The sequence below is a fragment of the Plectropomus leopardus genome, chromosome 19 (assembly GCF_026936395.1).
Source record: "Plectropomus leopardus strain MGB_pleo_1.0 chromosome 19, ASM2693639v1, whole genome shotgun sequence".
In the NCBI taxonomy this organism is placed as follows: Eukaryota; Metazoa; Chordata; class Actinopteri; order Perciformes; family Serranidae; genus Plectropomus; species Plectropomus leopardus.
In genome coordinates, this window is record NC_142194.1 from 6166346 (window position 1) to 6178623 (window position 12278).

At 40.5% G+C, this 12278-nt stretch overlaps 1 protein-coding gene across 6 annotated transcripts in view; it reads left to right on the top strand.

The window, feature by feature from the left end:
* tanc2b (tetratricopeptide repeat, ankyrin repeat and coiled-coil containing 2b) overlaps nucleotides 1-12278 on the top strand; it is a 195687-nt gene that overhangs the window by 16747 nt on the left and 166662 nt on the right. For all 6 annotated transcript variants that reach the window (XM_088069805.1, XM_088069810.1, XM_088069806.1 and 3 more), the window contains exon 2: nucleotides 4474-4590. The gene's annotated coding sequence lies outside the window, so the exon portion shown is untranslated. The remainder of the gene's footprint in view (nucleotides 1-4473; nucleotides 4591-12278) is intronic.

The window sequence follows — 12278 nt, forward strand, 5'->3', positions numbered from 1 at the left end:
CTCTTGATATCCTGTCCTGGCCTATGTAACTTAAATTAATTGGCGATGACAATAGAAGGTGATGTTTCTTTTTTGTTATGTGAGTAATTGGTCTGCATTGCCCTGTGTTTTATTTCTCAGACGTTTGGCAAACAGAAAATATGTTCAGGGGAGAACTTCGACACCTCGCTCTGAGCCGGGAGTCTGGTCCGAGCAGACCAATTTGTCTGAGGAACTATTTCTCAAAGTGGCAGAAAGAGTCTTAGACAGAGCAGAGGTTTCTTCGTGATGTGAAGCAGCACACTAAAAAAATGGCAAACATGGACTGCTAGAGTTTACACAGAGGCATTTGTAATACATGAAAGCTTAAACACTCACAGCCTCTGAGAAGGAGATGAGAGGGGACGCTTAAATGCCATATTTATCAGAGAAACGGGGACTCAGAGTGTCGGTCGCACAATTCGTTTTGATCTTATTTCTGGCCTTCTCAGTTAATAATGCAGAAACCCAGTGGACAAAGGAGAATTATGCATTCTGTCACATGATTGAGATTTAAACACGCTTTGTATGGGGCTGAGATTTCAGTGGATGTTTTTTTTTCACATTTTGTGCCAGATTTTGTTTCAGCAATCCATATCATTGTAAACCAGACAAACAGCTCAGGGAGGGTATTTTTTTTTGCCCTTGCTTCTTTTCTAATCATCGTCTGCTGGGCGGACAGCTGCCCGGCCTTTATGACCCTTCAAGCCTCAAGTGACGAGGGAAGATGACCTTGGAAAATGATGCATCTTTCTGGTTGTAACCCTTAACCAATATCTATCTTCAGCATTAAATCATTTTACGTACACACACTTTAAAACTTACATAATCAGACAGGTTTCGTTTGTGCATATCAATAAAAAAACAGTGTGTGTGTAGGAATGTCAATGGTTAACTGTTAACCAAAGAGAAGATTTTTGATCAGTTGCACATGTTGGTCTGTAGGTTAGTTTTGTTAGTCGTCAGTTTACAGCACTGCGGACCACCCGGGTCTGGTGGGTGCTAGCTAGCGGCGTCATTCATACAGTGAATAATGCAAATTTTGAGCTGAAAGCCCCTTTTAGTCCCAGGCCACACTGCCTACATGAGCAGTGTGTGATGGCTAACTCTCTGAACTGCTTTGGCTTTCAGGCGTGCGGTGTTCACATGGTCACACTATGGATGCAGGGCTGGGCGATATGCCTTTAAAATAATATTGAGATATTTTAAGGCTATACCACAATTCATGGTATATATATCGCTATTTTTAGATGCCCTGTAAACTAATGTTAAATTTAAAAAAATACAGAATGAACTGCAGTTACAATAAAGTTAAATAAATTACAATAAAATTAAAGTAGCTACTGTCAAATGGCTCATCTTGAACAGGAAGTGTCAATGTTTTTGCTGTAGACTTGAAGCTTCAGGTCAACAACTGGTTGTTAGCGTTAGCAGACGGGTAGACAGATACTGCAGTGTCTTTAACCACAAGGATTCATTCACTGTGAGCGGGCAACAAACTTAACGCTCTCCTGTTCATTTATTACTAATACTTGCAAGTCGTTACAGTTCTCCGTGGTCCCAAAATGTGATTGCATGATGCAAACTAGCCAAGGCTAACATAAGCAAACCAGTGCAGATTTGGAGGCTGGGCAGTGGCCACCACATTTCTACATGTTAACACAACTAGCCAACTGTCTTTCAGTGAAGCCAATTAAAAAATAAAATGAAAGTCAAGACATTTACATCTCAAAACGTTAAAATTTCACCACCTCTAATTGATAGTGTCTTAAAATGCAGCGCTAAAGCTAACTGAGTCAACAAAGCACTGCACTTAAAGGAAGGGCCTCTTGTATTTCATGTCATTTTGCGTATTTAATCTGAAAACTTAACTGGTGAGCTACTGAGTAATGGGTGTTGGGCTGTCAGAAGCAAAATTAACCAAAACTGACATCCCAAGATGTCTGTGTGTTTTATTGTGGAGATGGCATTTCATTAAAAGATCAGTGTGTGTGATTTCATTCACTACAAATTAAAAAAAGCAGAATGTTACCCAAAGCAGGGCTTCACAGAAACTATTTAAATTCCCCATCGGAGCCTGCGAAGCCCGGAACAAAAAATAACTCTGAGAATCAAACTGAGAATGACGGAGATATGACTTTCTCGCTGCTTCTCATTATTATTTCTGTAACTTATTTAGACTCCCATTGGTTGTCTCAGCTTAATTAATGTGTTGGCAACTCTGTGTGAAATTCAGATTAAGTCTTTTAAAGTGTTTCCCACAGAGAGCAGTGTGCAGACTATAATTAGAAAATGAAAAAAAAAGTATCAAGTCCGTGCGACACCCTTGAGGAAACTTGATTATTGTGTTGCTGTTTTGTCTGAAGACTTCTCTTGTGCAGAAATGACATTCAGAATCTATGTCTTAGTCGTCCTTCATGAGTCTGAGGGAATCGGCTGCGTTGACACTGGAGGACATTTCAGAGGGAGCACTGAGGGTTGGTGCATGACTCTGTGAAGCTTGAATGAATTTGTTGAATTACACTGGGAGATGTTTTTTTCTTTGGCGTTGTTTGTTTAACAAATACTGGATAACTTAATTTTAAACCTAATAATGTCCTCTTTCATAAAGTGGGGGCTAATTAATTCTCTATAGAGTAACTTAACTGCTGCTTGTGTTTATGTAATTGCCTGAAAACGTGAACATATGTTTCTATGCACCAATGCAGCTTTAACTAATCAGTCTTTATGGAGATTATTGTGGGGCAGCATTTGTTTTTACTGCACAGGATGAAAGAGAATATGAAAGACAGCCTAAATGTCACAGACTGGCTTCACACAGCGGACAGCCACATGTGTTTTCGGCTAGTTGAGAAAGCAAATTAGATGTACAATTTCTAAAATCTTTTTTTAGACTTTGTTGGGAATGAGTAGTCTGGGTACCAGATGAAATTTTGAGCTCATGTTTTATTCGCTCTGGGAGATGCATCTGTTCCTCCTCCTATTCAGACAGATTTCCACCTGGCCTGGCTGACACGGGACCAATCGTAAGTGCCTCTATAATATGGGGCAGGTTTGATCCGATGACTAACAACTTGTGGAACCTTCAAGCTTAATGCAAAATATGTCATTACGCAATTTTTGGCTCATACACCCTTGAACAGGGACATAATACAGCCCAAAGGTGTCAAAACTGCTGCATTGTTATGGCCCTCTGTATGTGATATTGATGCCAAAGGCACCCTTAAATTCCCCCATCATGCTTTTCTTTTAAATGCATGTCTCTTTGTATCAATCTGTGTCCCCTCTCTAAATTCAGAGGTTTGCGTGGCTCTGTAAACACATTCCTCAGCAGCAGTTTGACTTGCAATGTGGATAATTCATCTGTCGATCGGTTTAGAGCAGATCAAATCTCATCAATAAATGAGAGCAGCTGCCAGTGAATGCAAACTTTTAGTCACAACAGAATTTATGTAGTGCACAGCATGCACCACGAGAGCTCAGTGTCCGGTCTCTACTCATGTAACAGGCAGCTAAGTGGGAAATAATGGCATGTTTTTAACATCTAACTTGGTGTATTAAGAATGAAGTGTGTTTTATGATGGGTTTGAATTCAAAAGGTGTACAGTTGTATTTCTGTTTTAATAAGGAAAATAGGTGTGAGGACATTACTTTTCTTAACATTTTGTGGGTTTCTGTTGTGTATCTATTAGTCTGACAAGCCAATGTAAGTAGGGAGTGGTGGGGGTTGGTGCTGTGCACTTATACCGTTATATTTCATGTACCCCATTAAATTTCAGGAAGGTATGAAAAATAATATACTACCCAAGCCTCACATGGGTTGTTTCTCTGACTGGTTGTAGGTCTTTCCATCTACAGTTTCTAATAACACCCCTAAGAAATTGAAAATTAACTGAGATGTTTAAGATGTTCTAGACTATTTTTGGATTTGCGAATTGGTGTTTTGATGCCAGGTGAGATGAGGAGCAGTCAAACATGTAATATTTCATTTTTACATCTCTGCATTCCCCAGCTCATTTTGGTGTTCATCACATGATTCCCACACAGAAATTTCAGCCCCCACCCCTGTCACCTAATGACATAATGACACATTTGGGCAGAGTGTTTAGAGGCTCTCTTCATCACAACTCTGAAAGCAGCACTTTATGTAAGATCCTCTCCCTGAAGAGGGTGACAACTGTCTACTGTCCCAGTCTGCCCTTCTACAACCCGCCCTTTTAGCCCCCACAGAAGCTGCTGTTTGCATCAGCAACCACTGTTTGTGTTCTCTGCTGGAAAAAGATCATCCACAGCGAACAGAGCGAACAGTGACAGTCCACTGCATTGACTCTCCACGCCACTGAGCCAGATGTCAAATTGCTTCTGCTACTTCTGCTGTGTGTCAATACAAGACTCTCTCAGTCCACTGCTCTCCTTGAGTTTAAGTTTTTTATGTCACTGTGGTTGGCTTTGTAGAGAACTGTTGGGTGCCCCCTCTGGAGAGGGATCGGGACTGTGGTTCAGCCCTAGCGAAATGTAGCGCCTCGCTGCCCTCAAAGCCGGATTTGGAGACCTGCCTGCTGTCTACTCATGGTGAGTCACCTCTCGAGTTTCATGCCACTTGAACCAGCATATACAGCAGGGACCTCTTTGGACCTATTGATGCATCACACCGAGGTCATCGTGTGGAGTAACAAAAGATTCATTGTAAACATCGTGTTTTGCAAGTGGGCCAAGGACAAGAATACTTTTACATTCTCTCACATTTGTTCTCTGACAAAGACTCATTGAAAGCACATTTGTTATTTGGGTGGTGATTCTTAACTTGCAGAACTTTAATGTTTGTTACTTTGCATGTTTTTCTGTTTTTTTTTTCTTTTTAAGCCCTGAAATTCATACATTAGCCAAACAAACTTTAAAGAGACGTTTTACCCCAAACTCAAAAATACATATATACATACATATATACCTGTAGTGCTATTTATCAGTCTAGATTGTTTTGGTGTGAGTTGCCGAGTATTGGAGATATATCAGCTGTAGAGATGGGGAAAAAAAGCAATGAGCAACTTTGGAATATTTATAATGATAATAATTATATATTTAAATATTCATTATAATTTCTATAACTGTGTTAACAGTTAGTTAACTGTTAACTGTGTTAACTTTCAGGTCATTTTCTTATACGTTTTCCTTATTTATTGCTAATTTTGGAGTCATTTCTTTTTATTTTGATCATTGCCAGAAATCAAAGCAATTGGCCTAGGTTTCAACGGGTTAAACAATTCATGTAAAGATGTTTTGCATGGGTTCACTCACATTATAGTAAATGTACTTTTTTGTTTCATAATTTAGAAAAAAATTAATGCCCATCATCAAAAGAAGCTGTTAGCGTGAAGATATAAACTGACTAGAAATCACTTTAATTTTTCCCATTTGCTATTTTCCTAAATTAATTTTTGCTTTGTCATTATTCAGGATAATTAAAGAGACTTTTTTTGGTCAGCTAATGTCATGACAAACTGCTAACTACTGGACCTTGGAGAACGTACCTAATAGTGATGCATCTTTCTGGCAGAGGGGAGTGTGGACAGCACAATAACTCTCGCTGTTTATCCAGGAAAACTCTATCATCAGAAAATAGATTCAGGTTGCCTGTTTCAATTTTCATTGTGAATTTTCACAATACGTGCAGCAGAGGTGCTGTCATCTCTTCAAGAAGCTGTCTGTCAAAAATAGTCTTATTTTAAAGTCCTCAGTACTGATCGATGCGCCGGCTTAAAGCCATGTGTAATTACTCTGTGACTGGCCAGCCATGAAATTGTTGTTTGGCTCTGAAATAGATCCAAAGTCATTTTGTAAGAAGTTGTTTGGGGTTTTTTTTTAGAGCAAAGGCCTCAATCAGAATGAATATAACCACGGCAGCGTCAGGAGTTGGTCAGATAATTTGCCCGGTAATAAAAGAGTGACCTCTGCAGCCTCATTACAAGAGTCTAACATTCACACACGTGTTATGTCTGTAGTCTGCTTCAAGTGTTGGTCTGAAGATGAACAACTTCTGTCAGCTGTTAAAGGGAGTGTGGCGCTGCCCGGCTGCAGAGCGGTATGCAGAGTGACAGTCGCTGGCTCACATGCATGCAGCTGTGGCCTGCGAGATGCGGGCCGGCAAATGGAGTGGAAGAGCAGTCCCATTAAACCCTGACTCTCCTCTGAGAAGGGGGCTAACAGCTCTGAACGCCGGCCTCTTGCTCCCTGGCAGAAAGTGCTGACACAAATTTCTGTCTGACTAAAATGTCTTCTGACCGCATGACACTGGCTCTTTTCTTTCTTGGAGATTCCGCGGCCGTAAAGCCGGCGCTGCACAAAAGAGACACAGTCTGCGAGCGCCGCTTAGGAGGTGGCATAAATTATAATCACACCATAAACTGGCGCAAAGGTCTGCATTACTCACATTTTCGAGAGTGAGGAAGGGATTTCTTTGTTTGAGCAGTTAATTGGGTTTATGTGCGTGAACATTTTTCATCTCCTGCGCATTACACATCCTGGGAAACAAATTAATTTTGTTCTGCAAGCCTCTCTTGTTAAGCAGCTTCACATATATACAGTATGTTCTTCGACATCAACCCAAAGATGCACAAATCCAGTTATTTGAAACAAGGCTGCCTTGTCCCTTTTGGCATGCAAGCATGGATGTGTCAGTTTGTGATTGACGGGGCATGGCTCCTGTGTTGGTCACTGGTGCGGAGATGAAACATGACAGTGTCTCCAGGCGCATTAAGCGCTGGATTCTAGTCCTCCAATTGTGCATGTCATCAAATGTGGAAACTTTTAGTGCTGGTTTGCAGTATTTTGAGGCCTTGGCACAGGCGATAGCCGTGGCCTGAGGCTTTATGTTTTTGTCTGTCTGTATGTACGTCCCATTTTCTTGAGCCTGAAATCTAAAAAACACCTTGAGGGAATTTCTTCAAATTTAGCACAAACATCCACTTAGACTCAAGGATTATCTCACTAGAATTTAGTGATCATAGGTCAAAGGTCAAGGTCACTGTGACTGTAGTGATATACAGGTTTTAAGGCATACCGTGATATAACAGTTGATGATTATCAATGAACCATGTACATTTACTAATCTACAACGTTGAAATATTGTAATGTCACTATTTACGCTCACATTCACACATACGGGCAATCTAGAGTCACCTATCAACCAACATTTCTTTGAACTGTGGGAGGAAGCTGAAGAAAACCCACGCCGACCCAGGGAGAACATGCAAACTCCACATAGAAGGGTCCGCCCAACCATGGTCCGAAACCCGCCCACTCAGGAATTATTAAGGCACCGGTACCGTTTTAAAAGTATCGTTTTGGCACCACTATCAGAAAAAAAACAAACGATAGTTTGTTTTCACGGACATGGATGTAAACTGTAACTCGGTGCGTGGAGGCATACAACCGCATGATGGTAATTCTAGTTTCCAACATAGAGAAGCTGTACTTTCTTTATTCCTTGTGTTCCAGTTACAGTAAAATAGCTGCATTCATAAGCTTTGGTCTGATTAGTCAGGCTTTGACCAATTGGACGCTTTGGGCTGTAAATCTCTGCCGAGTGCTGGAGGGGACGATGATCAGAGTGATCAGTGTTGTCAAGTCGTTGAAGGGGGATCAGAAGAAGACGGTCGCTCCCCAGTGGGGGTGTGTGGGTGGTTAGCTGCAGCCCACAGCTATTGGAGGGGAGCTGTGTCAAATCTGACACACTGAAACCCACAAACGCCGACACTGACAGCCAGTTGTGACGAAAACCAATTTACAGGCAGGAGAAATTCTGTTTGAGGTGTGGGGGAGCTGTCCTCCCTGGCTTGATCTGGTTGCTTTTAGTCATCCATGTATGGTGGTAGCTAGTTTCTCTTTGGGCTCCGTTTGGACTTGTTACAAATCAGAAGATTTGGAGCAGATGAAACAAGAGTTTATTTTCTCCAAGCAGCTGGAATGTACAGGAACATGATGCAGGTAGATGATAAAGGCTGAGGAATGCTTGAGAACCGATGTGGCGGCTCTGTTGTTGTGCAGTGGCCAATGTAAAACACTCAGACAGAGCTTGGCGGGGAACACGTGTGACACATAGGAGAAAACTTTCACCCACGGAGACCTCGGGCTCAATTCCTGGTAGGGCTACCTCTGGCTTAGTCATGCATTCCAGCAAATGCTGTCGGGAGTTTAATGGGAAGCCAGTGAGGGATTATGTTCTTGTCACTACACTCCAGTCTGAACACACAGGGGTGGGATCCAGAGTGAGTGTTATGTCGACGTTCCTGTAAAGTAAGTAGTGGCTTGTTTCAAGGTTTACTATGCAGGAGTTGTTGGGTGCTCTAAACACAACATTCTCAACACCTCGTTACACAGCTTGTACATATACTGCGAGATAATGTACTATTGTGGGAATGGCAATGTTGTATCAATACACAGACACCATTTAAAAAAAAAAGAAGAAAAAAGATAACATAAATTAATAAAATTGCAATTGCAAATTAAACTTTTGGTAGCTTACTGGAATAATAAAAAATACTAATGGTGACCAAAATGTTACAATTGGCTTTTATTAACTTAATAAAGCACTGTGAAATAGTGACAGCTTTTTGCCTTTGTAAGAGACAGGACCCAACTTTCATTCAAAGTGTTTACGCCCTTATTTATAGATGACTTTTATAAAAATTCAGTTCCAATTTAATTAAATTCAGCTACACCACCAATAACTTACTTTACTTCTTTACTTCTGAAGAGTCTATACAATGTTATTTTTTTGTGAAAATCCTGCATAATACACCTAAAAAAGAACAGTTCTACAGTGTCTCACAGCTTCAATGCATTTAGCTACAAGCTACTCTAATGTCATTAAAACATTTCAAGCTTATGGTTTTGACACTGGACACATTGGTTAGCCTTGGTCTCTAGGACGGGAGGCAGAGATTTGCTTTTTCAGGGCGAAATATTGAAAGCTGCACTATGACAGGGCTTTAAGAGGCTTTTTATGCTGTTTGTTATATATGGAGAACTTAGTATTTGTCTTGTCAGTAGCTGTATGATTTTGTTTCCATTTGCAGATGAACATGCAGAGTGCCTTATAAGTTTGCCGTTGCCAATGCTCATAAAAGTTTTTTTTTAGCTACAAACCTTCAGTTTAACAACAGGCTTCAATTGTCCAACTTAAAGCCATGTCATTAACAATAATGCTGCCTGGCTTCCTGTAGTCTCGTAATGGACTGTAAAGTCCACAGTGAACTATCCAGGCTGCAAACACAGGAAATGAAAGACACAGAAATCAGTGTGTGATAATTCACAGTTTGAGATATAACACGGTGTGAAAAGCAAATCTGTGTTGCAGGTTTAGACTGAGCTAGACCACAGTTTCTTTGACATACTTTTCTTGTTTCTCTTTCATGAATAATAATTGTGACGGTGGAAAGATTCGGCCCAGTTGCTGTGAATTAATTTTTATGCGGTCAAAAACTGGTACTTTTATTCTGCCACTCTGCTCATAAACCCTGTTGAATAAATTTCAGGACTGCAGATTTGGCCTAAAAATCAACATCTATTCAGTCCCTGGACTAACCAAACCTCAATTTGTTGCAATTTACATAATGCAACAACTTGTCTCTTTTAAATGGACATATTAAAGGTGTAAAGTGGGACTGAAATCTAAAGAAATTCATAGCGTCCTACAATATATTGCAAACTATTAGGATATTTTACATTCAGCCTCATTCTGCCAAGTCAATCACGTTTTCCTCATCTCCATCACAGTATTTAGCATAATTAATGAGCGCATGGGATTGCAAGAATGCCGCCGACGCAGAGGTAAACAGAGACATCCAGCTATCATCTGGGTTTTTCAGGGAATTCTTTAAAGTGCTGATCCTGTGGGACCATGTATGCACAGGTTTGTTCAAAATCAGCTCCTCCCCTCTCATCTCTGCCAGCCGTCATTGACAGCTGGGCCCGGCAAACAGCTGCCTCCCCCTCCCCCAGAATCTAATACGTTCAAAACAAAAAGAGCTGCCTGCAAGTGGGCTATGTAGGAGAGAAAATTACTTTGTAAAGCCACAGTGAATTTGTGGGTGGTCCCTGGTTTAGAGCTGCTGTCAGTTGTTTTCTTAATTAATCGATTAATCGTTTTGTTTGGGGAGGGAAGGGCAATTACAGTTTCCCGCAGCCTAAGATGACCTTTTCAAATAGCTTGTTTTAGGGGGAGACAAAATTTTGCTTCCATAACATGTCTTCTTTTAGACTTGTGGAAAGAAAATGGAAAGAAAGAAAATGCCTCATTTGCGTATTTGAACATATAATCTCAAAAAAACGTATAGTACAAAAAATACTTGTCTTACTCTAAGTAATCAACGGGAGAAGTTTCATGGTGATACCTGTTAGTTAATTTGTTTTACCCCAATTATTTTTTTGTGTAATATTGCATTAAATTTAACTATACATATTTTTCCTCATACACTTCAGTTGCAGATATATAAAACAAATATTCCAGTTTTATTCAGCTGTATATTCTGGAAGCTTTTACTGAAGGGTTTGTTCATCTGTCATTCATAGCCTGATTTATAAAACATATGATTCCTAAAACCATGACAAAAATGGATGTTTTATGGCTGTTGACAGTATTTTCTGTTTGATTGAGTAGTATAAAGTTAAATCCAAAATCCCCTCTGTTAAAACCATTTACTCTAATATTGCAACAAAATGAAAGAAGTTTGAAGATGACTTCATGTTAAGAGTTTTGTTCTGTAAATACATGCAAATCAGCATATATATCTTATTAGATAAGTCTAATTTTAGAAAATCCTAGAAATGTCCTCATCTTCTTGAAATGTCCTGAAATCTGAGAAACGTCCTAAAATTCTAGAAACATGTATGGGGCGACTGCGATTGGCCCCTGGCCACCAGTAATTTTTCAAAAGTGGCCCCTAAGCAAAGCAAGTTGAATATCCCTTACCTACAGTATAAACTGGCTACTGCATAATCTATACCAGCTAACGACTCTGATTAATTAAATATGCATGCTTGTGCATCAGTAATTTTGGCTATTTCTCTTTTCCAATTCTATCCTTTCTCCTCAATCCCTCCCCACGGCCTCACTGTTTTTGCACTATTTACTCTCAGTGTGTGTAAGGCTGACACATTCTATCTCAAGAGGGCAATCGCACCTAGCCTTTTTCTTTTGCTGACGCTGGCAAGGCCTGGCTCAGCCTGCTAATGTGGACGGCAGAGGGCCAGACGAAAGGCAGACTCATCTGTCGGCTTGTGACCTTCAGCAAAAGTGGGGAAGGACTGGAGGTGACCCTGCATGTTCCAGTCTACATTATATCTTCACACCCACGACTGATGTTTTTTTTTACTGAACCTGGCAGAGAACTCAGCCGTATTGGTCACTTAATCATCTCCTGTCTGATCGGCAGGTGCACATGTGTGAGGACACTCACATGTACACACAGACACGTGTCTTCTGAAAGACACATGTTCTGCAGACATCATCACCCAGGAGAGGTCCCTGTACTCCTGTAAAGAATACACAACCATGTCTAAAGAGATAGTTCAGCTCTTTTGAAGTGAGGTTGTATGAGTTACTCGTCCTAATAATGCCCTAGGTCATCCGTTTTGTACGTTGAGGAGCAGCCTGCCAAATTACGCTCGTGCATTGTGTTTTTTTCAAAATAAACTTCTCTTTTCACACAAAAAATGTACAGATTCGAGTCATTAAATGCACACAGTCTCTTTTAGAACATAGTAAAAAAACTTGGTTTTAGGTGTTTACTTTTATGATTTAAGCAACAAAACCTCTGTTGGGGCGCCGCGCCCCATGTACAGAGGCTATGTCTTTGCTGCAGCGGCCACGGGTTTGATTCTGGCCACAGGCCTTTGTTGCATGTCATCCCCTCTCTTTCCCCCTTTACACAAATATCTGTCCTATCTAATAACGACAAAAAGCCCTAAAAACAAAACAAAAAAACTGTAATAATTGTCCAGTGCAACTAATACAGCTTTAGAAAGGTGCCCTTGGCGTCAATATCTCAAGCCCATGGGTGCTGACCAAGCATCTGTATTTGACAAGTTTGGAGTGAGATCGATTTGATCGCTTAGCTTCTGTGTCAGTGCAGCCAACTGACATCTACACTGACCATGGACAAGTTCCTCATACAACCCCACTAAAAAAACAACCCTGCAAAAAATCTGCACTTCCCCTTTAAGTTAAATAAAAAAAAACTTGACAGAATGAAGGTGCCCTT